The sequence below is a fragment of the Opisthocomus hoazin genome, chromosome 3 (genome assembly GCF_030867145.1).
Source record: "Opisthocomus hoazin isolate bOpiHoa1 chromosome 3, bOpiHoa1.hap1, whole genome shotgun sequence".
Classification (NCBI taxonomy): domain Eukaryota; kingdom Metazoa; phylum Chordata; class Aves; order Opisthocomiformes; family Opisthocomidae; genus Opisthocomus; species Opisthocomus hoazin.
Genome location: NC_134416.1, coordinates 82888449 through 82914396, shown reverse-complemented (window position 1 = coordinate 82914396; position 25948 = coordinate 82888449).

The following is a 25948-nucleotide window of genomic DNA, read 5'->3' as shown; positions in this document are numbered from 1 at the left end:
AGCAGCCCCAGTCTCTGTGCCTCTGTGCGAGCAGTGCCATGGGCAGATGAGGCTGAGCAACAGCTTTCGAGGCTAGCCCCTTCTGGCTGCCAGCTATCTGGAGACGTTCGCATTTTCAGAACAGGGAAGCGAAATGAGCCCCTCAGGCACCCTATAGGATACATTTCAAGTTTGAGGTGGCAAGACAAGCAAGCAGCCCCAGTCTCTGAGCCTCTGTGCGAGCAGTGCCATGGGCAGATGAGGTTGAGCAACAGCTTTCGAGGCTAGCCCCTGCTGACTGTGAGATATTTGGAGACGTTCGCATTTTCGCAGCAGGGCTGTGAAAGGAGCCCTTCAGGGACCCTTTATGATACGTTTGAAGTTTGAGGTGGCAAGATGGCAAGCAGCCCCAGTCTCTGTGCCTCTGTGCAAGCAGTGCCATGAGCAGATGACGCTGAGCAACAGCTTTCCAGGGTAGCCCCTTCTGGCTGCCACCTATCTGGAGACGATCGCTTTTTCGGAGTAGGGCTGCGAAAGGAGCCCGTCTGGGAATCTGTACGCTACGTTTGAAGTTTGAGGTGGCAAGACAAGCAAGCAGCCCCAGTCTCTGTGCCTCTTTGCGAGCAGTGCCACGGGCAGATGAGGATGAGCAACAGCTTTCGAGGCTAGCACCTGCTGAGTGTGAGATATTTGGAGACGTTCGCATTTTCGGAGCACGGCTGTGAAAGGAGCCCATCAGGGACCCTTTAGGAAATGTTTGAAGTTTGAGGTGGCAAGACAAGCAAGCAGCCCCAGTCTCTGTGCCTCTGTGCGAGCAGTGCCATGGGCAGATGAGGCTGAGCAACAGCTTTCCAGGCTAGCCCCTTCTGACTGTGAGATATCTGGAATCGTTCCCATTTCCAGAACAGGGAAGCGAAATGAGAACCTCATGGACCCTATAGGCCACATTTGAAGTTTGAGGTGGCAAGACAAGCAAGCAGCCCCAGTCTTTGTGCCTCTGTGCGAACAGTGCCATGGACACATGAGGCTGAGCAACAGCTTTCGAGGCTAACCCCTGCTGACTGTGAGATATTTCGAGACGTTCGCATTTTCGGAGCACGGCTGTGAGAGGAGCCCATCAGGGACCCTTTAGGATATGTTTGAAGTTTGAGGTGGCAAGACAAGCAAGCAGCCCCAGTCTCTGTGCCTCTGTGCGAGCAGTGCCATGGGCAGATGAGGCTGAGCAACAGCTTTCCAGGCTAGCCCCTTCTAGCTGCGAGCTATCTGGAGATGTTTACATTTTCGGAGCAGGGTTGCTGCAGGCGTCATGCAGGGACCCACTAAGATACGTTTGAAGTCTGAGGTAGCAAGACAAGCAAGCAGCCTCAGTCTATGTGCCTCTGTGCGAGCAGTGCCATGGGCAGATGAGGCTGAGCAACAACTTTCGAGGCTAGCCCCTGCTGACTGTGAGATATTTGGAGACGTGCGTATTTTCGGAGCACGGCTGTGAAAGGAGCCCATCAGGGACCTTTTCGGATACTTTTGAAGTTTGAGGTGGCAAGACAAGCAAGCAGCCCCAGTCTCTGTGCCTCTGTGCGAGCAGTGCCATGGGCAGATGAGGCTGAGCAACAGCTTTCGAGGCTAGCCCCTGCTGACTGTGAGATATTTGGAGACGTGCGTATTTTCGGAGCACGGCTGTGAGAGGAGCCCATCAGGGACCTTTTAGGATACGTTTGAAGTTTGAGGTGGCAAGACAAGCAAGCAGCCCCAGTCTCTGTGCCTCTGTGCGAGCAGTGCCATGAGCAGATGAGGCTGAGCAACAGCTTTCCAGGCTAGCCACTTCTGGCTGCGAGCTATCTGGAGACGTTCGCTTTTTCGGAGTAGAGCTGCGAAAGGAGCCCCGCAGGGACCCCCGGAATACGTTTGAAGTTTGAGGTGGCAAGAAAAGCAAGCAGCCCCAGTCTCTGTGCCTCTGTGCGAGCAGTGCCATGGGCAGATCAGGCTGAGCAACAGCTTTCCAAGCTAGCCCATTCTGGCTGCGAGCTATCTGGAGACGTTCGCTTTTTCGGAGTAGAGCTGCGAAAGGAGCCCCGCAGGGACCCCCGGAATACGTTTGAAGTTTGAGGTGGCAAGACAAGCAAGCAGCCCCAGTCTCTGTGCCTCTGTGCGAGCAGTGCCATGGGCAGATGAGGATGAGCAACAGCTTTCCAGGGTAGCCCCTTCTGGCTGCCACCTATCTGGAGACGATCGCTTTTTCGGAGTAGGGCTGCGAAAGGAGCCCGTCTGGGAATCTTTGGGCTACGTTTGAAGTTTGAGGTGGCAAGACAAGCAAGCAGCCCCAGTCTCTGTGCCTCTTTGCGAGCAGTGCCACGGGCAGATGAGGATGAGCAACAGCTTTCGAGGCTAGCACCTGCTGAGTGTGAGATATTTGGAGACGTGCGCATTTTCGGAGCACGGCTGTGAAAGGAGCCCATCAGGGACCCTTTAGGATACGTTTGAAGTTTGAGGTGGCAAGACAAGCAAGCAGCCCCAGTCTCTGTGCCTCTGTGCGAGCAGTGCCATGGGCAGATGAGGCTGAGCAACAGCTTTCCAGGCTAGCCCCTTCTGACTGTGAGATATCTGGAATCGTTCCCATTTACAGAACAGGGAAGCGAAATGAGACCCTCATGGACCCTATAGGCCACATTTGAAGTTTGAGGTGGCAAGACAAGCAAGCAGCCCCAGTCTTTGTGCCTCTGTGCGAACAGTGCCATGGACACATGAGGCTGAGCAACAGCTTTCGAGGCTAGCCCCTGCTGACTGTGAGATATTTGGAGACGTTCGCATTTTCGGAGCAGGGCTGTGAAAGGAGCCCATCAGGGACCCTTTATGATACGTTTGAAGTTTGAGGTGGCAAGACAAGCAAGCAGCCCCAGTCTCTGTGCCTCTGTGCGAGCAGTGCCATGGGCAGATGAGGTGAGCAACAGCTTTCGAGGCTAGCCCCTGCTCACTGTGAGATATTTCGAGACATTCGCATTTTCGGAGCGCGGCTGTGAAAGGAGCGCGACAGGGACCCCCGGGCTACGTTTGAAGTTTGAGGTGGCAAGACAAGCAAGCAGCCCCAGTCTCTGTGCCTCTGTGCGAGCAGTGCCATGGGCAGGTGAGGCTGAGCAACAGCTTTCCAGGCTAGCCCCTTCTGGCTGCCACCTATCTGGAGACGATCGCTTTTTCAGAGTAGGGCTGCGAAAGGAGCCCGTCTGGGAATGTTTAGGCTACGTTTGAAGTTTGAGGTGGCAAGACAAGCAAGCAGCCTCAGTCTGTGTGCCTCTGTGCGAGCAGTGCCATGGGCAGATGAGGCTGAGCAACAGCTTTCCAGGCTAGCCCCTGCTGACTGTGAGATACTTGGAGATGTGCGTATTTTCGGAGCACGGCTGTGAAAGGAGCCCATAAGGGACCCTTTATGATACATTTGAAGTTTGAGGTGGCAAGACAAGCAAGCAGCCCCAGTCTCTGTGCCTCTGTGCGAGCAGTGCCATGGGCAGATGAGGCTGAGCAACAGCTTTCCAAGCTAGCCCCTTCTGGCTGCGAGCTATCTGGAGACGATCGCTTTTTCGGAGTAGAGCTGCGAAAGGAGCCCCGCAGGGACCCCCGGAATACGTTTGAAGTTTGAGGTGTCAAGACAAGCAAGCAGCCCCAGTCTCTGTGCCTCTGTGCGAGCAGTGCCATGGGCAGATGAGGCTGAGCAACAGCTTTCGAGGCTAGCCCCTGCTGACTGTGAGATATTTGGAGACGTTCGCATTTTCGGAGCACGGCTGTGAAAGGAGCCCTTCAGGGACCCCCGGGCTACATTTGAAGTTTGAGGTGGCAAGACAAGCAAGCAGCCCCAGTCTCTGTGCCTCTGTGCGAGCAGTGCCATTGGCAGATGAGGCTGAGCAACAGCTTTCCAGGCTAGCCCCTTCTGGCTGCCAGCTATCTGGAGACGTTCGCATTTTCAGAACAGGGAAGCGAAATGAGTCCCTCAGGCACCCTATAGGCTACATTTCAAGTTTGAGGTGGCAAGACAAGCAAGCAGCCCCAGTCTCTGTGCCTCTGTTCGAGCAGTGCCATGGGCAGATGAGGCTGAGCAACAGCTTTCCAGCCTAGCCCCTTCTGGCTGCGAGCTATCTGGAGACGTTCACTTTTTCGGAGTAGAGCTGCGAAAGGAGCCCTGCAGGGAACCCCGGAATACGTTTGAAGTTTGAGGTGGCAAGACAAGCAAGCAGCCCCAGTCTCTGTGCCTCTGTGCGAGCAGTGCCATGGGCAGATTAGCCTGAGCAACAGCTTTCCAAGCTAGCCCCTTCTGGCTGCGATCTATCTGGAGACGTTCACTTTTTCGGAGTAGAGCTGCGAAAGGAGCCCCGCAGGGACCCCCGGAATACGTTTGAAGTTTGAGGTGGCAAGACAAGCAAGCAGCCCCAGTCTCTGTGCTTCTGTGCGAGCACTGCAACGGGCAGATGAGGCTGAGCAACAGCTTTCCAGGCTAGCCCCTGCTGACTGTGAGATATTTGGACATGTTCCATTTTCGGAGCACGGCTGTGAAAGAAGCCCTTCAAGGACACTTTATGATACGTTTGAAGTTTGAGGCGGCAAGACAAGCAAGGAGCCCCAGTCTCTGTGCCTCTGTGCGAGCAGTGCCATGGGCAGATGAGGTGAGCAACAGCTTTCGAGGCTAGCCCCTGCTCACTGTGAGATATTTCGAGACATTCGCATTTTCGGAGCGCGGCTGTGAAAGGAGCGCGACAGGGACCCCCGGGCTACATTTGAAGTTTGAGGTGGCAAGACAAGCAAGCAGCCCCAGTCTCTGTGCCTCTGTGCGAGCAGTGCCATGAGCAGATGACGCTGAGCAACAGCTTTCCAGGGTAGCCATTTCTGGCTGCCACCTATCTGGAGACGATCGCTTTTTCGGAGTAGGGATGCGAAAGGAGCCCGTCTGGGAATCTTTAGGCTACGTTTGAAGTTTGAGATGGCAAGACAAGCAAGCAGCCCCAGTCTCTGTGCCTCTTTGCGAGCAGTGCCACGGGCAGATGAGGATGAGCAACAGCTTTCGAGGCTAGCACCTGCTGAGTGTGAGATATTTGGAGACGTTCGCATTTTCGGAGCACGGCTGTGAAAGGAGCCCATCAGGGACCCTTTAGGATATGTTTGAAGTTTGAGGCGGCAAGACAAGCAAGGAGCCCCAGTCTCTGTGCCTCTGTGCGAGCAGTGCCATGGGCAGATGAGGCTGAGCAACAGCTTTCGAGGCTAGCCCCTGCTCACTGTGAGATATTTCGAGACATTCGCATTTTCGGAGCGCGGCTGTGAAAGGAGCGCGACAGGGACCCCCGGGCTACATTTGAAGTTTGAGGTGGCAAGACAAGCAAGCAGCCCCAGTCTCTGTGCCTCTGTGCGAGCAGTGCCATGGGCAGGTGAGGCTGAGCAACAGCTTTCCAGGCTAGCCCCTGCTGACTGTGAGATACTTGGAAACGTGCGTATTTTCGGAGCACGGCTGTGAAAGGAGCCCATAAGGGACCCTTTATGATACGTTTGAAGTTTGAGGTGGCAAGACAAGCAAGCAGCCCCAGTCTCTGTGCTTCTGTGCGAGCACTGCAACGGGCAGATGAGGCTGAGCAACAGCTTTCCAGGCTAGCCCCTCCTGACTGTGAGATATTTGGACATGTTCCATTTTCGGAGCACGGCTGTGAAAGGAGCCCTTCAAGGACACTTTATGATACGTTTGAAGTTTGAGGCGGCAAGACAAGCAAGGAGCCCCAGTCTCTGTGCCTCTGTGCGAGCAGTGCCATGGGCAGATGAGGTGAGCAACAGCTTTCGAGGCTAGCCCCTGCTCACTGTGAGATATTTCGAGACATTCGCATTTTCGGAGCGCGGCTGTGAAAGGAGCGCGACAGGGACCCCCGGGCTACATTTGAAGTTTGAGGTGGCAAGACAAGCAAGCAGCCCCAGTCTCTGTGCCTCTGTGCGAGCAGTGCCATGAGCAGATGACGCTGAGCAACAGCTTTCCAGGGTAGCCATTTCTGGCTGCCACCTATCTGGAGACGATCGCTTTTTCGGAGTAGGGATGCGAAAGGAGCCCGTCTGGGAATCTTTAGGCTACGTTTGAAGTTTGAGATGGCAAGACAAGCAAGGAGCCCCAGTCTCTGTGCCTCTTTGCGAGCAGTGCCGCGGGCAGATGAGGATGAGCAACAGCTTTCGAGGCTAGCACCTGCTGAGTGTGAGATATTTGGAGACGTTCGCATTTTCGGAGCACGGCTGTGAAAGGAGCCCATCAGGGACCCTTTAGAATATGTTTGAAGTTTGAGGTGGCAAGACAAGCAAGCAGCCCCAGTCTCTGTGCCTCTGTGCGAGCAGTGCCATGGGCAGATGAGGTGAGCAACAGCTTTCGAGGCTAGCCCCTGCTCACTGTGAGATATTTCGAGACATTCGCATTTTCGGAGCGCGGCTGTGAAAGGAGCGCGACAGGGACCCCCGGGCTACATTTGAAGTTTGAGGTGTCAAGACAAGCAAGCAGCCCCAGTCTCTGTGCCTCTGTGCGAGCAGTGCCATGGGCAGGTGAGGCTGAGCAACAGCTTTCCAGGCTAGCCCCTGCTGACTGTGAGATACTTGGAGACGTGCGTATTTTCGGAGCACGGCTGTGAAAGGAGCCCATAAGGGACCCTTTATGATACGTTTGAAGTTTGAGGTGGCAAGACAAGCAAGCAGCCCCAGTCTCTGTGCCTCTGTGCGAGCAGTGCCATGGGCAGATGAGGCTGAGCAACAGCTTTCCAAGCTAGCCCCTTCTGGCTGCGAGCTATCTGGAGACGATCGCTTTTTCGGAGTAGAGCTGCGAAAGGAGCCCCGCAGGGACCCCCGGAATACGTTTGAAGTTTGAGGTGTCAAGACAAGCAAGCAGCCCCAGTCTCTGTGCCTCTGTGCGAGCAGTGCCATGGGCAGATGAGGCTGAGCAACAGCTTTCGAGGCTAGCCCCTGCTGAGTGTGAGATATTTGGAGACGTTGGCATTTTCGGAGCACGGCTGTGAAAGGAGCCCTTCAGGGACCCTTTAGGATATGTTTGAAGTTTGAGGTGGCAAGACAAGCAAGCAGCCCCAGTCTCTGTGCCTCTGTGCGAGCAGTGCCATGAGCAGATGACGCTGAGCAACAGCTTTCCAGGGTAGCCCCTTCTGGCTGCTAGCTATCTGGAGACGTTCGCATTTTCGGAGCAGGGCTCCTGGAGGCGCCATGAAGGGACCCCCTAAGATACGTTTGAAGTTTGAGGTGGCAAGACAAGCAAGCAGCCCCAGTCTTTGTGCCTCTGTGCGAACAGTGCCATGGACACATGAGGCTGAGCAACAGCTTTCGAGGCTAGCCCCTGCTGACTGTGAGATATTTGGAGACGTTTGCATTTTCGGAGCAGGGCTGTGAAAGGAGCCCATCAGGGACCCTTTATGATACGTTTGAAGTTTGAGGTGGCAAGACAAGCAAGCAGCCCCAGTCTCTGTGCCTCTGTGCGAGCACTGCAACGGGCAGATGAGGCTGAGCAACAGCTTTCCAGGCTAGCCCCTTCTGGCTGCGAGCTATCTGGAGATGTTCGCTTTTTCGGTGTAGAGCTGCGAAATGAGCCCCACAGGGACCCCCGGAATACGTTTGAAGTTTGAGGTGGCAAGACAAGCAAGCAGCCCCAGTCTCTGTGCCTCTGTGCGAGCAGTGCCATGGGCAGATGAGGCTGAGCAACAGCTTTCCAATCTAGCCCCTTCTGGCTGCGATTTATCTGGAGACGTTCGCTTTTTAGGAGTAGATCTGCGAAAGGAGCCCCGCAGGGACCCCCGGAATACGTTTGAAGTTTGAGGTGGCAAGACAAGCAGGCAGCCCCAGTCTCTGTGCCTCTGTGCGAGCACTGCCACGGGCAGATGAGGCTGAGCAATATCTTTCCAGGCTAGCCCCTTCTAGCTGCGAGCTATCTGGAGACATTCGCATTTTCAGAGCCGGGCTGCGAAAGGAGCCCGTCTGGGAATCTTTAGGCTACTTTTGAAGTTTGAGGTGGCAAGACATCAAGCAGCCCCAGTCTCTGTGCCTCTGTGCGAGCAGTGCCATGGGCAGATGCGGCTGAGCAACAGCTTTTCAGGCTAGCCCCTTCTGGCTGCGAGCTATCTGGAGACGTTCGCTTTTTCGGAGTAGAGCTGCGAAAGGAGACCCGCAGGGACACCGGGAATACGTCTGAAGTTTGAGGTGGCAAGACAAGCAAGCAGCCCCAGTCTCTGTGCCTCTGTGCGAGCACTGCCACGGGCAGATGAGGCTGAGCAACAGCTTTCCAGGCTAGCCCCTGCTGACTGTGAGATATTTGGACATGTTCCATTTTCGGAGCACGGCTGTGAAAGGAGCCCTTCAAGGACCCTTTATGATACGTTTGAAGTTTGAGGCGGCAAGACAAGCAAGGAGCCCCAGTCTCTGTGCCTCTGTGCGAGCAGTGCCATGGGCAGATGAGGTGAGCAACAGCTTTCGAGGCTAGCCCCTGCTCACTGTGAGATATTTCGAGACATTCGCATTTTCGGAGCGCGGCTGTGAAAGGAGCGCGACAGGGACCCCCGGGCTACATTTGAAGTTTGAGGTGGCAAGACAAGCAAGCAGCCCCAGTCTCTGTGCCTCTGTGCGAGCAGTGCCATGGGCAGGTGAGGCTGAGCAACAGCTTTCCAGGCTAGCCCCTGCTGACTGTGAGATACTTGGAAACGTGCGTATTTTCGGAGCACGGCTGTGAAAGGAGCCCATAAGGGACCCTTTATGATACGTTTGAAGTTTGAGGTGGCAAGACAAGCAAGCAGCCCCAGTCTCTGTGCTTCTGTGCGAGCACTGCAACGGGCAGATGAGGCTGAGCAACAGCTTTCCAGGCTAGCCCCTGCTGACTGTGAGATATTTGGACATGTTCCATTTTCGGAGCGCGGCTGTGAAAGGAGCGCGACAGGGACCCCCGGGCTACATTTGAAGTTTGAGGTGGCAAGACAAGCAAGCAGCCCCAGTCTCTGTGCCTCTGTGCGAGCAGTGCCATGAGCAGATGACACTGAGCAACAGCTTTCCAGGGTAGCCACTTCTGGCTGCCACCTATCTGGAGACGATCGCTTTTTCGGAGTAGGGATGCGAAAGGAGCCCGTCTGGGAATGTTTAGGCTACGTTTGAAGTTTGAGGTGGCAAGACAAGCAAGCAGCCCCAGTCTCTGTGCCTCTTTGCGAGCAGTGCCACGGGCAGATGAGGATGAGCAACAGCTTTCGAGGCTAGCACCTGCTGAGTGTGAGATATTTGGAGACGTTCGCATTTTCGGAGCACGGCTGTGAAAGGAGCCCATCAGGGACCCTTTAGGATATGTTTGAAGTTTGAGGCGGCAAGACAAGCAAGGAGCCCCAGTCTCTGTGCCTCTGTGCGAGCAGTGCCATTGGCAGATGAGGCTGAGCAACAGCTTTCCAAGCTAGCCCCTTCTGGCTGCCAGCTATCTGGAGACGATCGCTTTTTCGGAGTAGAGCTGCGAAAGGAGCCCCGCAGGGACCCCCGGAATACGTTTGAAGTTTGAGGTGTCAAGACAAGCAAGCAGCCCCAGTCTCTGTGCCTCTGTGCGAGCAGTGCCATGGGCAGGTGAGGCTGAGCAACAGCTTTCGAGGCTAGCCCCTGCTGACTGTGAGATATTTGGAGACGTTCGCATTTTCGGAGCACGGCTGTGAAAGGAGCCCTTCAGGGACCCTTTAGGATATGTTTGAAGTTTGAGGTGGCAAGACAAGCAAGCAGCCCCAGTCTCTGTGCCTCTGTGCGAGCAGTGCCATGAGCAGATGACGCTGAGCAACAGCTTTCCAGGCTAGCCCCTTCTGGCTGCGAGCTATCTGGAGACGTTAGCATTTTCGGAGCAGGGCTCCTGGAGGCGCCATGAAGGGACCCCCTAAGATACGTTTGAAGTTTGAGGTGGCAAGACAAGCAAGCAGCCCCAGTCTCTGAGCCTCTGTGCGAGCACTGCAACGGGCAGATGAGGCTGAGCAACAGCTTTCCAGGCTAGCCCCTTCTGGCTGCGAGCTATCTGGAGATGTTCGCTTTTTCGGAGTAGAGCTGTGAAAGGAGCCCCGCAGGGACCCCCGGAATACGTTTGAAGTTTGAGGTGGCAAGACAAGCAAGCAGCCCCAGTCTCTGTGCCTCTGTGCGAGCAGTGCCATTGGCAGATGAGGCTGAGCAACAGCTTTCCAGGCTAGCCCCTTCTCACTGTGAGATATCTGGAGACATTCGCATTTTCAGAGCCGGGCTACGAAAGGAGCCCGTCTGGGAATCTTTAGGCTACGTTTGAAGTTTGAGGTGGCAAGACAAGCAAGCACCCCAGTCTCTGTGCTTCTGTGCGAGCACTGCAACGGGCAGATGAGGCTGAGCAACATCTTTCCAGGCTAGCCCCTTCTACCTGCGAGCTATCTGGAGACATTCGCATTTTCAGAGCCGGGCTGCGAAAGGAGCCCGTCTGGGAATCTTTAGGCTACGTTTGAAGTTTGAGGTGGCAAGACAAGCAAGCAGCCCCAGTCTCTGTGCCTCTGTGCGAGCAGTGCCATGGGCAGATGAGGCTGAGCAACAGCTTTCCAGGCTAGCCCCTTCTGGCTGCGAGCTATCTGGAGACGTTCGCTTTTTCGGAGTAGAGCTGCGAAAGGAGCCCCGCAGGGACCCCCGGAATACGTTTGAAGTTTGAGGTGGCAAGACAAGCAAGCAGCCCCAGTCTCTGTGCCTCTGTGCGAGCAGTGCCATGGGCAGATCAGGCTGAGCAACAGCTTTCCAAGCTAGCCCATTCTGGCTGCGAGCTATCTGGAGACGTTCGCTTTTTCGGAGTAGAGCTGCGAAAGGAGCCCCGCAGGGACCCCCGGAATACGTTTGAAGTTTGAGGTGGCAAGACAAGCAAGCAGCCCCAGTCTCTGTGCCTCTGTGCGAGCAGTGCCATGGGCAGATGAGGATGAGCAACAGCTTTCCAGGGTAGCCCCTTCTGGCTGCCACCTATCTGGAGACGATCGCTTTTTCAGAGTAGGGCTGCGAAAGGAGCCCGTCTGGGAATCTTTAGGCTACGTTTGAAGTTTGAGGTGGCAAGACAAGCAAGCAGCCCCAGTCTCTGTGCCTCTTTGCGAGCAGTGCCACGGGCAGATGAGGATGCGCAACAGCTTTCGAGGCTAGCACCTGCTGACTGTGAGATATTTGGAGACGTGCGCATTTTCGGAGCACGGCTGTGAAAGGAGCCCATCAGGGACCCTTTAGGATACGTTTGAAGTTTGAGGTGGCAAGACAAGCAAGCAGCCCCAGTCTCTGTGCCTCTGTGCGAGCAGTGCCATGAGCAGATGAGGCTGAGCAACAGCTTTCCAGGCTAGCCCCTTCTGACTGTGAGATATCTGGAATCGTTCCCATTTACAGAACAGGGAAGCGAAATGAGACCCTCATGGAACCTATAGGCCACATTTGAAGTTTGAGGTGGCAAGACAAGCAAGCAGCCCCAGTCTTTGTGCCTCTGTGCGAACAGTGCCATGGACACATGAGGCTGAGCAACAGCTTTCGAGGCTAGCCCCTGCTGACTGTGAGATATTTGGAGACGTTTGCATTTTCGGAGCAGGGCTGTGAAAGGAGCCCATCAGGGACCCTTTATGATACGTTTGAAGTTTGAGGTGGCAAGACAAGCAAGCAGCCCCAGTCTCTGTGCCTCTGTGCGAGCACTGCAACGGGCAGATGAGGCTGAGCAACAGCTTTCCAAGCTAGCCCCTTCTGGCTGCGAGCTATCTGGAGATGTTCGCTTTTTCGGTGTAGAGCTGCGAAATGAGCCCCACAGGGACCCCCGGAATACGTTTGAAGTTTGAGGTGGCAAGACAAGCAAGCAGCCCCAGTCTCTGTGCCTCTGTGCGAGCAGTGCCATGGGCAGATGAGGCTGAGCAACAGCTTTCCAATCTAGCCCCTTCTGGCTGCGATTTATCTGGAGACGTTCGCTTTTTAGGAGTAGATCTGCGAAAGGAGCCCCGCAGGGACCCCCGGAATACGTTTGAAGTTTGAGGTGGCAAGACAAGCAGGCAGCCCCAGTCTCTGTGCCTCTGTGCAAGCACTGCCACGGGCAGATGAGGCTGAGCAATATCTTTCCAGGCTAGCCCCTTCTAGCTGCGAGCTATCTGGAGACATTCGCATTTTCAGAGCCGGGCTGCGAAAGGAGCCCGTCTGGGAATCTTTAGGCTACTTTTGAAGTTTGAGGTGGCAAGACAAGCAAGCAGCCCCAGTCTCTGTGCTTCTGTGCGAGCACTGCAACGGGCAGATGAGGCTGAGCAATATCTTTCCAGGCTAGCCCCTTCTAGCTGCGAGCTATCTGGAGACGTTCGCATTTTCGGAGCAGGGCTGCGAAAGGAGTACAACAGCAACCCCCCAGGCTACATGTGAAGTTTGAGGTGGCAAGACAAGCAAGCAGCCCCAGTCTCTGTGCCTCTGTGCGAGCAGTGCCATGGGCAGATGAGGCTGAGCAACAGCTTTCGAGGCTAGCCCCTTCTGGCTGCCAGCTATCTGAAGACACTCGCATTTTCGGAGCACGGCTGCTGGAGGCGCCTGGCAGGGACCCCCTAAGATACTTTTGAATTTTGAGGTGGCAAGACAAGCAAGCAGCCCCAGTCTCTGTGCCTCTGTGCGAGCAGTGCCATGGGCAGATGAGGCTGAGCAACAGCTTTTCAGGCTAGCCCCTTCTGGCTGCGAGCTATCTGGAGACGTTCGCTTTTTCGGAGTAGAGCTGCGAAAGGAGCCCCGCAGGGACACCGGGAATACGTCTGAAGTTTGAGGTGGCAAGACAAGCAAGCAGCCCCAGTCTCTGTGCCTCTGTGCGAGCAGTGCCATTGGCAGATGAGGCTGAGCAACAGCTTTCGAGGCTAGCCCCTTCTGGCTGCCAGCTATCTGGAGACGTTCGCATTTTCAGAACAGGGAAGCGAAATGAGCCCCTCAGGCACCCTATAGGCTACATTTGAAGTTTGAGGTGGCAAGACAAGCAAGCAGCCCCAGTCTCTGTGCCTCTGTGCGAGCACTGCCATGGGCAGATGAGGCTGAGCAACAGCTTTCCAAGCTTGCCCCTTCTGGCTGCGATCTATCTGGAGACGTTCACTTTTTCGGAGTAGAGCTGCGAAAGGAGCCCCGCAGGGACCCCCGGAATACGTTTGAAGTTTGAGGTGGCAAGACAAGCAAGCAGCCCCAGTCTCTGTGCTTCTGTGCGAGCACTGCCACAGGCAGATGAGGCTGAGCAACAGCTTTCCAGGCTAGCCCCTGCTGACTGTGAGATATTTGGACATGTTCCATTTTCGGAGCACGGCTGTGAAAGGAGCCCTTCAAGGACCCTTTATGATACGTTTGAAGTTTGAGGCGGCAAGACAAGCAAGGAGCCCCAGTCTCTGTGCCTCTGTGCGAGCAGTGCCATGGGCAGATGAGGTGAGCAACAGCTTTCGAGGCTAGCCCCTGCTCACTGTGAGATATTTCGAGACATTCGCATTTTCGGAGCGCGGCTGTGAAAGGAGCGCGACAGGGACCCCCGGGCTACATTTGAAGTTTGAGGTGGCAAGACAAGCAAGCAGCCCCAGTCTCTGTGCCTCTGTGCGAGCAGTGCCATGAGCAGATGACGCTGAGCAACAGCTTTCCAGGGTAGCCACTTCTGGCTGCCACCTATCTGGAGACGATCGCTTTTTCGGAGTAGGGATGCGAAAGGAGCCCGTCTGGGAATCTTTAGGCTACGTTTGAAGTTTGAGGTGGCAAGACAAGCAAGCAGCCCCAGTCTCTGTGCCTCTTTGCGAGCAGTGCCACGGGCAGATGAGGATGAGCAACAGCTTTCGAGGCTAGCACCTGCTGAGTGTGAGATATTTGGAGACGTGCGCATTTTCGGAGCACGGCTGTGAAAGGAGCCCTTCAGGGACCCTTTTAGGATATGTTTGAAGTTTGAGGTGGCAAGACAAGCAAGCAGCCCCAGTCTCTGTGCCTCTGTGCGAGCAGTGCCATGAGCAGATGACGCTGAGCAACAGCTTTCCAGGGTAGCCCCTTCTGGCTGCTAGCTATCTGGAGACGTTCGCATTTTCGGAGCAGGGCTCCTGGAGGCGCCATGAAGGGACCCCCTAAGATACGTTTGAAGTTTGAGGTGGCAAGACAAGCAAGCAGCCCCAGTCTCTGAGCCTCTGTGCGAGCACTGCAACGGGCAGATGAGGCTGAGCAACAGCTTTCCAGGCTAGCCCCTTCTGGCTGCGAGCTATCTGGAGATGTTCGCTTTTTCGGAGTAGAGCTGTGAAAGGAGCCCCGCAGGGACCCCCGGAATACGTTTGAAGTTTGAGGTGGAAAGACAAGCAAGCAGCCCCAGTCTCTGTGCCTCTGTGCGAGCACTGCCACGGGCAGATGAGGCTGAGCAACAGCTTTCCAGGCTAGCCCCTTCTCACTGTGAGATATCTGGAGACATTCGCATTTTCAGAGCCGGGCTACGAAAGGAGCCCGTCTGGGAATCTTTAGGCTACGTTTGAAGTTTGAGGTGGCAAGACAAGCAAGCACCCCAGTCTCTGTGCTTCTGTTCGAGCACTGCAACGGGCAGATGAGGCTGAGCAACATCTTTACAGGCTAGCCCCTTCTACCTGCGAGCTATCTGGAGACATTCGCATTGTCAGAGCCGGGCTGCGAAAGGAGCCCGTCTGGGAATCTTTAGGCTACGTTTGAAGTTTGAGGTGGCAAGACAAGCAAGCAGCCCCAGTCTCTGTGCCTCTGTGCGAGCAGTGCCATGGGCAGATGAGGCTGAGCAACAGCTTTCCAGGCTAGCCACTGCTGACTGTGAGATATTTGGAGACGTTCGCATTTTCGGAGCACGGCTGCGAAAGGAGCGCAACAGGGACCCCCGGAATACGTTTGAATTTTGAGGTGGCAAGACAAGCAAGCAGCCCCAGTCTCTGTGCCTCTGTGCGAGCAGTGCCATGAGCAGATGAGGCTGAGCAACAGCTTTCCAGGCTAGCCCCTTCTGGCTGCGAGCTATCTGGAGACGTTCGCTTTTTCGGAGTAGAGCTGCGAAAGGAGCCCCGCAGGGACCCCCGGAATACGTTTGAAGTTTGAGGCGGCAAGACAAGCAAGGAGCCCCAGTCTCTGTGCCTCTGTGCGAGCAGTGCCATGGGCAGATGAGGTGAGCAACAGCTTTCGAGGCTAGCCCCTGCTCACTGTGAGATATTTCGAGACATTCGCATTTTCGGAGCGCGGCTGTGAAAGGAGCGCGACAGGGACCCCCGGGCTACATTTGAAGTTTGAGGTGGCAAGACAAGCAAGCAGCCCCAGTCTCTGTGCCTCTGTGCGAGCAGTGCCATGAGCAGATGACGCTGAGCAACAGCTTTCCAGGGTAGCCATTTCTGGCTGCCACCTATCTGGAGACGATCGCTTTTTCGGAGTAGGGATGCGAAAGGAGCCCGTCTGGGAATCTTTAGGCTACGTTTGAAGTTTGAGATGGCAAGACAAGCAAGCAGCCCCAGTCTCTGTGCCTCTTTGCGAGCAGTGCCACGGGCAGATGAGGATGAGCAACAGCTTTCGAGGCTAGCACCTGCTGAGTGTGAGATATTTGGAGACGTTCGCATTTTCGGAGCACGGCTGTGAAAGGAGCGCGACAGGGACCCCCGGGCTACATTTGAAGTTTGAGGTGGCAAGACAAGCAAGCAGCCCCAGTCTCTGTGCCTCTGTGCGAGCAGTGCCATGGGCAGGTGAGGCTGAGCAACAGCTTTCCAGGCTAGCCCCTGCTGACTGTGAGATACTTGGAGACGTGCGTATTTTCGGAGCACGGCTGTGAAAGGAGCCCATAAGGGACCCTTTATGATACGTTTGAAGTTTGAGGTGGCAAGACAAGCAAGCAGCCCCAGTCTCTGTGCTTCTGTGCGAGCACTGCAACGGGCAGATGAGGCTGAGCAACAGCTTTCCAGGCTAGCCCCTGCTGACTGTGAGATATTTGGACATGTTCCATTTTCGGAGCACGGCTGTGAAAGGAGCCCTTCAAGGACACTTTATGATACGTTTGAAGTTTGAGGCGGCAAGACAAGCAAGGAGCCCCAGTCTCTGTGCCTCTGTGCGAGCAGTGCCATGGGCAGATGAGGTGAGCAACAGCTTTCGAGGCTAGCCCCTGCTCACTGTGAGATATTTCGAGACATTCGCATTTTCGGAGCGCGGCTGTGAAAGGAGCGCGACAGGGACCCCCGGGCTACATTTGAAGTTTGAGGTGGCAAGACAAGCAAGCAGCCCCAGTCTCTGTGCCTCTGTGCGAGCAGTGCCATGAGCAGATGACGCTGAGCAACAGCTTTCCAGGGTAGCCATTTCTGGCTGCCACCTATCTGGAGACGATCGCTTTTTCGGAGTAGGGATGCGAAAGGAGCCCGTCTGGGAATCTTTAGGCTACGTTTGAAGTTTGAGATGGCAAGACAAGCAAGCAGCCCCAGTCTCTGTGCCTCTTTGCGAGCAGTGCCACGGGCAGATGAGGATGAGCAACAGCTTTCGAGGCTAGCACCTGCTGAGTGTGAGATATTTGGAGACGTTCGCATTTTCGGAGCACGGCTGTGAAAGGAGCCCATCAGGGACCCTTTAGGATATGTTTGAAGTTTGAGGTGGCAAGACAAGCAAGCAGCCCCAGTCTCTGTGCCTCTGTGCGAGCAGTGCCATGGGCAGATGAGGTGAGCAACAGCTTTCGAGGCTAGCCCCTGCTGACTGTGAGATATTTCGAGACATTCGCATTTTCGGAGCGCGGCTGTGAAAGGAGCGCGACAGGGACCCCTGGGCTACATTTGAAGTTTGAGGTGGCAAGACAAGCAAGCAGCCCCAGTCTCTGTGCCTCTGTGCGAGCAGTGCCATGGGCAGGTGAGGCTGAGCAACAGCTTTCCAGGCTAGCCCCTGCTGACTGTGAGATACTTGGAGACGTGCGTATTTTCGGAGCACGGCTGTGAAAGGAGCCCATAAGGGACCCTTTATGATACGTTTGAAGTTTGAGGTGGCAAGACAAGCAAGCAGCCCCAGTCTCTGTGCCTCTGTGCGAGCAGTGCCATGGGCAGATGAGGCTGAGCAACAGCTTTCCAAGCTAGCCCCTTCTGGCTGCGAGCTATCTGGAGATGTTCGCTTTTTCGGAGTAGAGCTGTGAAAGGAGCCCCGCAGGGACCCCCGGAATACGTTTGAAGTTTGAGGTGGCAAGACAAGCAAGCAGCCCCAGTCTCTGTGCCTCTGTGCGAGCACTGCCACGGGCAGATGAGGCTGAGCAACAGCTTTCCAGGCTAGCCCCTTCTCACTGTGAGATATCTGGAGACATTCGCATTTTCAGAGCCGGGCTACGAAAGGAGCCCGTCTGGGAATATTTAGGCTACGTTTGAAGTTTGAGGTGGCAAGACAAGCAAGCACCCCAGTCTCTGTGCTTCTGTGCGAGCACTGCAACGGGCAGATGAGGCTGAGCAACAGCTTTCGAGGCTAGCCCCTTCTACCTGCGAGCTATCTGGAGACATTCGCATTTTCAGAGCCGGGCTGCGAAAGGAGCCCGTCTGGGAATCTTTAGGCTACGTTTGAAGTTTGAGGTGGCAAGACAAGCAAGCAGCCCCAGTCTCTGTGCCTCTGTGCGAGCACTGCCATGGGCAGATGAGGCTGAGCAACAGCTTTCCAGGCTAGCCCCTTCTGGCTGCGAGCTATCTGGAGACGTTCGCTTTTTCGGAGTAGAGCTGCGAAAGAAGCTCCGCAGGGAACCCCGGAATACGTTTGAAGTTTGAGGTGGCAAGACAAGCAAGCAGCCCCAGTCTCTGTGCCTCTGTGCGAGCAGTGCCATGGGCAGATGAGGCTGAGCAACAGCTTTCCAGGCTAGCCACTGCTGACTGTGAGATATTTGGAGACGTTCGCATTTTCGGAGCACGGCTGCGAAAGGAGCGCAACAGGGACCCCCGGGCTACATTTGAATTTTGAGGTGGCAAGACAAGCAAGCAGCACCAGTCTCTGTGCCTCTGTGCGAGCAGTGCCATGAGCAGATGAGGCTGAGCAACAGCTTTCCAGGCTAGCCCCTTCTGGCTGCGAGCTATCTGGAGACGTTCGCTTTTTCGGAGTAGAGCTGCGAAAGGAGCCCCGCAGGGACCCCCGGAATACGTTTGAAGTTTGAGGTGTCAAGACAAGCAAGCAGCCCCAGTCTCTGTGCCTCTGTGCGAGCAGTGCCATGGGCAGATCAGGCTGAGCAACAGCTTTCCAAGCTAGCCCATTCTGGCTACGAGCTATCTGGAGACGTTCGCTTTTTCGGAGTAGAGCTGCGAAAGGAGCCCCGCAGGGACCCCCGGAATACGTTTGAAGTTTGAGGTGGCAAGACAAGCAAGCAGCCCCAGTCTCTGTGCCTCTGTGCGAGCAGTGCCATGGGCAGATGAGGATGAGCAACAGCTTTCCAGGGTAGCCCCTTCTGGCTGCCACCTATCTGGAGACGATCGCTTTTTCAGAGTAGGGCTGCGAAAGGAGCCCGTCTGGGAATCTTTAGGCTACGTTTGAAGTTTGAGGTGGCAAGACAAGCAAGCAGCCCCAGTCTCTGTGCCTCTTTGCGAGCAGTGCCACGAGCAGATGAGGATGAGCAACAGCTTTCGAGGCTAGCACCTGCTGAGTGTGAGTTATTTGGAGACGTGCGCATTTTCGGAGCACGGCTGTGAAAGGAGCCCATCAGGGACCCTTTAGGATACGTTTGAAGTTTGAGGTGGCAAGACAAGCAAGCAGCCCCAGTCTCTGTGCCTCTGTGCGAGCAGTGCCATGAGCAGATGAGGCTGAGCAACAGCTTTCCAGGCTAGCCCCTTCTGACTGTGAGATATCTGGAATCGTTCCCATTTACAGAACAGGGAAGCGAAATGAGACCCTCATGGACCCTATAGGCCACATTTGAAGTTTGAGGTGGCAAGACAAGCAAGCAGCCCCAGTCTTTGTGCCTCTGTGCGAACAGTGCCATGGACACATGAGGCTGAGCAACAGCTTTCGAGGCTAGCCCCTGCTGACTGTGAGATATTTGGAGACGTTTGCATTTTCGGAGCAGGGCTGTGAAAGGAGCCCATCAGGGACCCTTTATGATACGTTTGAAGTTTGAGGTGGCAAGACAAGCAAGCAGCCCCAGTCTCTGTGCCTCTGTGCGAGCACTGCAACGGGCAGATGAGGCTGAGCAACAGCTTTCCAGGCTAGCCCCTTCTGGCTGCGAGCTATCTGGAGATGTTCGCTTTTTCGGTGTAGAGCTGCGAAATGAGCCCCACAGGGACCCCCGGAATACGTTTGAAGTTTGAGGTGGCAAGACAAGCAAGCAGCCCCAGTCTCTGTGCCTCTGTGCGAGCAGTGCCATGGGCAGATGAGGCTGAGCAACAGCTTTCCGATCTAGCCCCTTCTGGCTGCGATTTATCTGGAGACGTTCGCTTTTTAGGAGTAGATCTGCGAAAGGAGCCCCGCAGGGACCCCCGGAATACGTTTGAAGTTTGAGGTGGCAAGACAAGCAGGCAGCCCCAGTCTCTGTGCCTCTGTGCGAGCACTGCCACGGGCAGATGAGGCTGAGCAATATCTTTCCAGGCTAGCCCCTTCTAGCTGCGAGCTATCTGGAGACATTCGCATTTTCAGAGCCGGGCTGCGAAAGGAGCCCGTCTGGGAATCTTTAGGCTACTTTTGAAGTTTGAGGTGGCAAGACATCAAGCAGCCCCAGTCTCTGTGCTTCTGTGCGAGCACTGCAACGGGCAGATGAGGCTGAGCAATATCTTTCCAGGCTAGCCCCTTCTAGCTGCGAGCTATCTGGAGACGTTCGCATTTTCGGAGCAGGGCTGCGAAAGGAGTACAACAGCAACCCCCCAGGCTACATGTGAAGTTTGAGGTGGCAAGACAAGCAAGCAGCCCCAGTCTCTGTGCCTCTGTGCGAGCAGTGCCATGGGCAGATGAGGCTGAGCAACAGCTTTCGAGGCTAGCCCCTTCTGGCTGCCAGCTATCTGAAGACACTCGCATTTTCGGAGCACGGCTGCTGGAGGCGCCTGGCAGGGACCCCCTAAGATACTTTTGAATTTTGAGGTGGCAAGACAAGCAAGCAGCCCCAGTCTCTGTGCCTCTGTGCGAGCAGTGCCATGGGCAGATGAGGCTGAGCAACAGCTTTTCAGGCTAGCCCCTTCTGGCTGCGAGCTATCTGGAGACGTTCGCTTTTTCGGAGTAGAGCTGCGAAAGGAGCCCCGCAGGGACACCGGGAATACGTCTGAAGTTTGAGGTGGCAAGACAAGCAAGCAGCCCCAGTCTCTGTGCCTCTGTGCGAGCAGTGCCATTGGCAGATGAGGCTGAGCAACAGCTTTCGAGGCTAGCCCCTTCTGGCTGCCAGCTATCTGGAGACGTTCGCATTTTCAGAACAGGGAAGCGAAATGAGCCCCTCAGGCACCCTATAGGCTACATTTGAAGTTTGAGGTGGCAAGACAAGCAAGCAGCCCCAGTCTCTGTGCCTCTGTGCGAGCACTGCCATGGGCAGATGAGGCTGAGCAACAGCTTTCCAAGCTTGCCCCTTCTGGCTGCGATCTATCTGGAGACGTTCACTTTTTCGGAGTAGAGCTGCGAAAGGAGCCCCGCAGGGACCCCCGGAATACGTTTGAAGTTTGAGGTGGCAAGACAAGCAAGCAGCCCCAGTCTCTGTGCCTCTGTGCGAGCAGTGCCATGGGCAGATCAGGCAGAGCAACAGCTTTCGAGGCTAGCCCCTGCTGACTGTGAGATATTTGGACATGTTCCATTTTCGGAGCACGGCTGTGAAAGGAGCCCTTCAAGGACCCTTTATGATACGTTTGAAGTTTGAGGCGGCAAGACAAGCAAGGAGCCCCAGTCTCTGTGCCTCTGTGCGAGCAGTGCCATGGGCAGATGAGGTGAGCAACAGCTTTCGAGGCTAGCCCCTGCTCACTGTGAGATATTTCGAGACATTCGCATTTTCGGAGCGCGGCTGTGAAAGGAGCGCGACAGGGACCCCCGGGCTACATTTGAAGTTTGAGGTGGCAAGACAAGCAAGCAGCCCCAGTCTCTGTGCCTCTGTGCGAGCAGTGCCATGAGCAGATGACGCTGAGCAACAGCTTTCCAGGGTAGCCACTTCTGGCTGCCACCTATCTGGAGACGATCGCTTTTTCGGAGTAGGGATGCGAAAGGAGCCCGTCTGGGAATCTTTAGGCTACGTTTGAAGTTTGAGGTGGCAAGACAAGCAAGCAGCCCCAGTCTCTGTGCCTCTTTGCGAGCAGTGCCACGGGCAGATGAGGATGAGCAACAGCTTTCGAGGCTAGCACCTGCTGAGTGTGAGATATTTGGAGACGTTCGCATTTTCGGAGCACGGCTGTGAAAGGAGCCCATCAGGGACCCTTTAGGATATGTTTGAAGTTTGAGGCGGCAAGACAAGCAAGGAGCCCCAGTCTCTGTGCCTCTGTGCGAGCAGTGCCATGGGCAGATGAGGCTGAGCAACAGCTTTCCAAGCTAGCCCCTTCTGGCTGCGAGCTATCTGGAGACATTCGCATTTTCAGAGCCGGGCTGCGAAAGGAGCCCGTCTGGGAATCTTTAGGCTACGTTTGAAGTTTGATGTGGCAAGACAAGCAAGCAGCCCCAGTCTCTGTGTCTCTGTGCGAGCACTGCCATGGGCAGATGAGGCTGAGCAACAGCTTTCCAGGCTAGCCCCTTCTGGCTGCGAGCTATCTGGAGACGTTCGCTTTTTCGGAGTAGAGCTGCGAAAGAAGCTCCGCAGGGAACCCCGGAATACGTTTGAAGTTTGAGGTGGCAAGACAAGCAAGCAGCCCCAGTCTCTGTGCCTCTGTGCGAGCAGTGCCATGGGCAGATGAGGCTGAGCAACAGCTTTCCAGGCTAGCCCCTTCTGGCTGCGAGCTATCTGGAGACGTTCGCTTTTTCGGAGTAGAGCTGCGAAAGGAGCCCCGCAGGGACCCCCGGAATACGTTTGAAGTTTGAGGTGGCAAGACAAGCAAGCAGCCCCAGTCTCTGTGCCTCTGTGCGAGCAGTGCCATGGGCAGATCAGGCTGAGCAACAGCTTTCCAAGCTAGCCCATTCTGGCTGCGAGCTATCTGGAGACGTTCGCTTTTTCGGAGTAGAGCTGCGAAAGGAGCCCCGCAGGGACCCCCGGAATACGTTTGAAGTTTGAGGTGGCAAGACAAGCAAGCAGCCCCAGTCTCTGTGCCTCTGTGCGAGCAGTGCCATGGGCAGATGAGGATGAGCAACAGCTTTCCAGGGTAGCCCCTTCTGGCTGCCACCTATCTGGAGACGATCGCTTTTTCAGAGTAGGGCTGCGAAAGGAGCCCGTCTGGGAATCTTTAGGCTACGTTTGAAGTTTGAGGTGGCAAGACAAGCAAGCAGCCCCAGTCTCTGTGCCTCTTTGCGAGCAGTGCCACGGGCAGATGAGGATGAGCAACAGCTTTCGAGGCTAGCACCTGCTGAGTGTGAGATATTTGGAGATGTGCGCATTTTCGGAGCACGGCTGTGAAGGAAGCCCATCAGGGACCCTTTAGGATACGTTTGAAGTTTGAGGTGGCAAGACAAGCAAGCAGCCCCAGTCTCTGTGCCTCTGTGCGAGCAGTGCCATGAGCAGATGAGGCTGAGCAACAGCTTTCCAGGCTAGCCCCTTCTGACTGTGAGATATCTGGAATCGTTCCCATTTACAGAACAGGGAAGCGAAATGAGACCCTCATGGACCCTATAGGCCACATTTGAAGTTTGAGGTGGCAAGACAAGCAAGCAGCCCCAGTCTTTGTGCCTCTGTGCGAACAGTGCCATGGACACATGAGGCTGAGCAACAGCTTTCGAGGCTAGCCCCTGCTGACTGTGAGATATTTCGAGACGTTCACATTTTCAGAGCACTACTGTGAAAGGAGCCCATCAGGGACCCTTTAGGATACGTTTGAAGTTTGAGGTGGCAAGACAAGCAAGCAGCCCCAGTCTCTGTGCCTCTGTGCGAGCAGTGCCATGAGCAGATGAGGCTGAGCAACAGCTTTCCAAGCTAGCCCCTTCTGGCTGCTAGCTATCTGGAGACGTTCGCATTTTCGGAGCAGGGCTCCTGGAGGCGCCATGAAGGGACGCCCTAAGATACGTTTGAAGTTTGAGGTGGCAAGACAAGCAAGCAGCCCCAGTCTCTGAGCCTCTGTGCGAGCACTGCAACGGGCAGATGAGGCTGAGCAACAGCTTTCCAGGCTAGCCCCTTCTGGCTGCGAGCTATCTGGAGATGTTCGCTTTTTCGGAGTAGAGCTGTGAAAGGAGCCCCGCAGGGACCCCCGGAATACGTTTGAAGTTTGAGGTGGCAAGACAAGCAAGCAGCCCCAGTCTCTGTGCCTCTGTGCGAGCACTGCCACGGGCAGATGAGGCTGAGCAACAGCTTTCCAGGCTAGCCCCTTCTCACTGTGAGATATCTGGAGACATTCGCATTTTCAGAGCCGGGCTGCGAAAGGAGCCCGTCTGGGAATCTTTAGGCTACTTTTGAAGTTTGAGGTGGCAAGACATCAAGCAGCCCCAGTCTCTGTGCTTCTGTGCGAGCACTGCAACGGGCAGATGAGGCTGAGCAATATCTTTCCAGGCTAGCCCCTTCTAGCTGCGAGCTATCTGGAGACGTTCGCATTTTCGGAGCAGGGCTGCGAAAGGAGTACAACAGCAACCCCCCAGGCTACATGTGAAGTTTGAGGTGGCAAGACAAGCAAGCAGCCCCAGTCTCTGTGCCTCTGTGCGAGCAGTGCCATGGGCAGATGAGGCTGAGCAACAGCTTTCGAGGCTAGCCCCTTCTGCCTGCCAGCTATCTGAAGACACTCGCATTTTCGGAGCACGGCTGCTGGAGGCGCCTGGCAGGGACCCCCTAAGATACTTTTGAATTTTGAGGTGGCAAGACAAGCAAGCAGCCCCAGTCTCTGTGCCTCTGTGCGAGCAGTGCCATGGGCAGATGAGGCTGAGCAACAGCTTTTCAGGCTAGCCCCTTCTGGCTGCGAGCTATCTGGAGACGTTCGCTTTTTCGGAGTAGAGCTGCGAAAGGAGCCCCGCAGGGACACCGGGAATACGTCTGAAGTTTGAGGTGGCAAGACAAGCAAGCAGCCCCAGTCTCTGTGCCTCTGTGCGAGCAGTGCCATTGGCAGATGAGGCTGAGCAACAGCTTTCGAGGCTAGCCCCTTCTGGCTGCCAGCTATCTGGAGACGTTCGCATTTTCAGAACAGGGAAGCGAAATGAGCCCCTCAGGCACCCTATAGGCTACATTTGAAGTTTGAGGTGGCAAGACAAGCAAGCAGCCCCAGTCTCTGTGCCTCTGTGCGAGCACTGCCATGGGCAGATGAGGCTGAGCAACAGCTTTCCAAGCTTGCCCCTTCTGGCTGCGATCTATCTGGAGACGTTCACTTTTTCGGAGTAGAGCTGCGAAAGGAGCCCCGCAGGGACCCCCGGAATACGTTTGAAGTTTGAGGTGGCAAGACAAGCAAGCAGCCCCAGTCTCTGTGCCTCTGTGCGAGCAGTGCCATGGGCAGATCAGGCAGAGCAACAGCTTTCGAGGCTAGCCCCTGCTGACTGTGAGATATTTGGACATGTTCCATTTTCGGAGCACGGCTGTGAAAGGAGCCCTTCAAGGACCCTTTATGATACGTTTGAAGTTTGAGGCGGCAAGACAAGCAAGGAGCCCCAGTCTCTGTGCCTCTGTGCGAGCAGTGCCATGGGCAGATGAGGTGAGCAACAGCTTTCGAGGCTAGCCCCTGCTCACTGTGAGATATTTCGAGACATTCGCATTTTCGGAGCGCGGCTGTGAAAGGAGCGCGACAGGGACCCCCGGGCTACATTTGAAGTTTGAGGTGGCAAGACAAGCAAGCAGCCCCAGTCTCTGTGCCTCTGTGCGAGCAGTGCCATGAGCAGATGACGCTGAGCAACAGCTTTCCAGGGTAGCCACTTCTGGCTGCCACCTATCTGGAGACGATCGCTTTTTCGGAGTAGGGATGCGAAAGGAGCCCGTCTGGGAATCTTTAGGCTACGTTTGAAGTTTGAGGTGGCAAGACAAGCAAGCAGCCCCAGTCTCTGTGCCTCTTTGCGAGCAGTGCCACGGGCAGATGAGGATGAGCAACAGCTTTCGAGGCTAGCACCTGCTGAGTGTGAGATATTTGGAGACGTTCGCATTTTCGGAGCACGGCTGTGAAAGGAGCCCATCAGGGACCCTTTAGGATATGTTTGAAGTTTGAGGCGGCAAGACAAGCAAGGAGCCCCAGTCTCTGTGCCTCTGTGCGAGCAGTGCCATGGGCAGATGAGGCTGAGCAACAGCTTTCCAAGCTAGCCCCTTCTGGCTGCGAGCTATCTGGAGACATTCGCATTTTCAGAGCCGGGCTGCGAAAGGAGCCCGTCTGGGAATCTTTAGGCTACGTTTGAAGTTTGATGTGGCAAGACAAGCAAGCAGCCCCAGTCTCTGTGCCTCTGTGCGAGCACTGCCATGGGCAGATGAGGCTGAGCAACAGCTTTCCAGGCTAGCCCCTTCTGGCTGCGAGCTATCTGGAGACGTTCGCTTTTTCGGAGTAGAGCTGCGAAAGAAGCTCCGCAGGGAACCCCGGAATACGTTTGAAGTTTGAGGTGGCAAGACAAGCAAGCAGCCCCAGTCTCTGTGCCTCTGTGCGAGCAGTGCCATGGGCAGATCAGGCTGAGCAACAGCTTTCCAAGCTAGCCCATTCTGGCTGCGAGCTATCTGGAGACGTTCGCTTTTTCGGAGTAGAGCTGCGAAAGGAGCCCCGCAGGGACCCCCGGAATACGTTTGAAGTTTGAGGTGGCAAGACAAGCAAGCAGCCCCAGTCTCTGTGCCTCTGTGCGAGCAGTGCCATGGGCAGATGAGGATGAGCAACAGCTTTCCAGGGTAGCCCCTTCTGGCTGCCACCTATCTGGAGACGATCGCTTTTTCAGAGTAGGGCTGCGAAAGGAGCCCGTCTGGGAATCTTTAGGCTACGTTTGAAGTTTGAGGTGGCAAGACAAGCAAGCAGCCCCAGTCTCTGTGCCTCTTTGCGAGCAGTGCCACGGGCAGATG